The sequence below is a fragment of the Octodon degus genome, unplaced genomic scaffold, assembly GCF_000260255.1.
Source record: "Octodon degus isolate 3935 unplaced genomic scaffold, OctDeg1.0 scaffold00091, whole genome shotgun sequence".
NCBI classification, from domain to species: Eukaryota; Metazoa; Chordata; class Mammalia; order Rodentia; family Octodontidae; genus Octodon; species Octodon degus.
In genome coordinates this window covers 5325998-5329212 of record NW_004524667.1, presented here as the reverse complement: position 1 = coordinate 5329212, position 3215 = coordinate 5325998, and the positions used below count along the sequence as shown (strand labels likewise).

The 3215-nt window shown below is 38.1% G+C and overlaps 1 pseudogene; it reads left to right on the top strand.

Annotated features, from left to right (window-relative positions):
* The first annotated feature begins 2203 nt into the window (after window positions 1-2203).
* On the top strand, window positions 2204-2705 carry LOC101585221 (annotated as a pseudogene).
* The last annotated feature ends 510 nt before the right edge of the window (window positions 2706-3215 follow it).

Genomic DNA, 3215 nt, shown 5'->3' with positions numbered 1-3215 from the left:
GATGATACTTAGTGGCAGGTATCACTGTGCTCTGTCTCAATCACATTAGGTACAGTGGAAAGAAAGTGGACATTCCTGCCTGTCTTTGGGAAGTTTGGAATCTATAGGAAGTTAGCATGGGTACCTAGAAATGCTTGGACAGTAATATGTAACAAGCCTAGATCTATGGACAGGCAGCAAGTGTGCTCAGAAAGAGTTAGGACAAAGAGGAATTATCTTGTACAGTATTCACTTGGAACAAAATTGAAACATTTTATATTCCTGAGTCATTATATAAGTGAATCCAAAAGCATTTTATTTTCAGAAATCATTATTAAAACCTATAAATACATAGATTTTTTAATTCGTACAGTATAACAATTGAATCAGTTAATCAACTTGTCAGTAAAGTAACAAGTAAGGAAGGTGGATAAAATTGATTTTTCACTCTCTCTGTGCACTTCTGAAATGAAATAGCAAGCCAAGCTTGGAAATTCTGCTTTCTCACTAGATGAGAGAGCTTTTGTTTATTAGTAGAGCTGGTCCGATTGTCCCCCTGGAGTTGGTATCTGTGATGGTGGTGGCTTCAGAATCCATCTGATGACATCAGAGACTGCTGCTCTGTCCTTGTTGTACCAGCCAATAGGTGAGACACTGTTGGAGAATCCACACCTATGTGTGTTCACCAGTCTAGCTCTGTTGCCATCTTTGGAAGAATCTCATGGCCCGGGGAAATGGCTCAGTAGTATAAGAACTTACCTGGAAGAATCTCTGTCATTAAAATTGGTCAGAATGAGATGAGAAGCAAAGGCAGTAGCAGAGGACTTATGGATGTTTCAGAAAATAAATGGTTTTTTCAGGTTTATATCTGGATTGAATTATGAAGTAAGGGAAGACCCAAAGGTGTGATTTAGCTAATTCTGCAATAGGTAATTAGTACTTCCATTGTCACTCCTTAATTAGGGTGAGGCCGAGAGAAAAATCTAAGATACCTAGTTTAAAAATGCCTTTTATTTGTTGTTATATTTTTATAATGAATCTAATTATGATCACAATAAAAATCTATGGAAGTATTAGAAAGATAAAAATGTTCAGTTCTAACCCTAAGAACTCTGCTTCTGGCATATTTTCTTTCAAGATACTTTATGAGCATATGCACATGGTATGATGTAAGACACTTAAAAATATTGGATTCTGCTTTGTATATGTTGTTTTTACTGGCCCCTGCTTCTTTTAGGTTAATGTATATCTAGATATTTTTGCAATTCATTATTTTTTCAAAACTTTCTCTGGTGCTGTTTGGGATTGATCCCAAGGCTGTATGCTGTGCTACATCCCCAGACCACCACTCCCTTTTAAATTTTGAGAAAGGATCTTGCTACCCAGCTGAATGGTGCAGGCTAAGCTTAAACTTGTGATTTTACTGTCTTGGTCTCCATGAGTGCCAGTATTTCAAGTCTGTGCCACCACATCTAGCCCCAAAGAGTGATTTTTATTATTTTTATTAGTTATTATTTATCTCATTCTTTGGTTGTACTTTAAAAAAAATGTACTTAGTACAGGTCTATAGGGTCTCACTACACAGATCAGACTTGTAGTGATCCTCCTGTTTTCAGGCTCCCAAGTGCTGGAGTCACAGGTGTGCACTACCACCCCCAGTTTCAGCGTGCCCCAGGGGTAGGACAGGCACGACATGCCTGGGATCAAACTTGGGTCCTTGTGCTCTGCCTAAAGAGGCACTTTAATCTTCTGAGCTATCTAGCTGGCCCTGGTTATACATTTTGATCCATTCCCAAATCACTTACTATTTCTTAGGCTTCTGATTTATTATTATGTACAATGGTACTAACATCATTGTACATAACATTTGTCTTTTTGATTGTCTTCTAATTGCTATATTCTTTTTCTTGTGAATTATATTTAAATTAGTGCCCAGGGGAGTAGTAACCTTGCCATACTCTGATCATCACTGAATATGATGAATTAGAAAACTTCTATTTGTTAGCAGATACAAAATGCTATTTTATTCCTTCAGTTTTTATTTTTAAATAACCCTGAGTTTGGGCATCTGCCTTTGCTTGCTTTGCCCTTATATTTCCACATTTTCTGTTCATTACTTGTGTTTGTCTTTTGCCTCCTTGTGATGTTTGAATTGGGTTCTTTTATGTTTTGAGTGTACTGTATTTTTCATAAATATTCCTTCTGACAACAGCATGGCCACGGGATGTCGGTGTCAGATCTGCAGGCAGACCTAGAACAGCGCCTCTGGGCCCTGGTGATCCACACAGAGGTTGTGGAGCACCCCAAGTGTTTACAGTTGAAGAAATGATGCCTCATATCCAGCATCTGAAGGGCATACATAGTAAGAATTCTTCAATACAAAAAGCAAAGAAGCTATTGGTTGGTGACAGCTCCTCATGACAAGCAAGTTAATTTAAGTGATCCTGCTAAGCACGTAGGTGTTAGGAGTGGAAATCTGCAATTTGTGGGTGAAACAGCCATGCTAGAAAAACTGAAAGTTGGCCAAAGTTGTGCTACATCTTTGATGCTTTTCTGTGAGGATGTGAAGTTTGTTCTAATTCTGCTTTTCTGGAAGGTGGACCCAAGGAGGTATATTTTCATTCAATGACCAATGCTGCCACCATGGATTGAGTCCTGAAGAATTTACCAAATTTGTGAAGGCAGCAGGACATGATTCCATCAGAGTAAATTTTGATAAGACCTAATTGGGCTAGTGTCTGTGTACCAAGGAGGACCTAGCAGACCCTAGATTTGATCCCCAGCATCAGAATGAAAGGGGAGAAAAACTGCAAGTAGGGTAATGTTTAAATTTTTTTAAGAGTGAATTTATTTCTCAAAGCTGTTTTTCTTATAATTTTTAAAATGATTTTAAAGTGTTAACTATCATTTTAGGAGGAAAGTTCTTTTCTTGTGACAGTTCACTGTGCAGTTGAAGCTGACCTTGAAACTCACTATGTAGCCTGGCTGGCCTCAAATTCACAGCAATCCTCCTGTCTCAGCCTCCTGAACTCTGGGATTATAGGCGTGCACCACTACACCCAGCCTAGGAAAGTTCATCTTTTAATTGCTTTTTAAAAAAGATATATTGAAGTAGTACTTTTAGTTTGCTCAGACATCCTGTTCTCTGTGTCCAATAGCACCCATTCATTAAAGGTTGGCTCTTCAACACTTAGCAGTGCTTTTATGATTAACTAGCTCGTATTTTTATTCTGTAT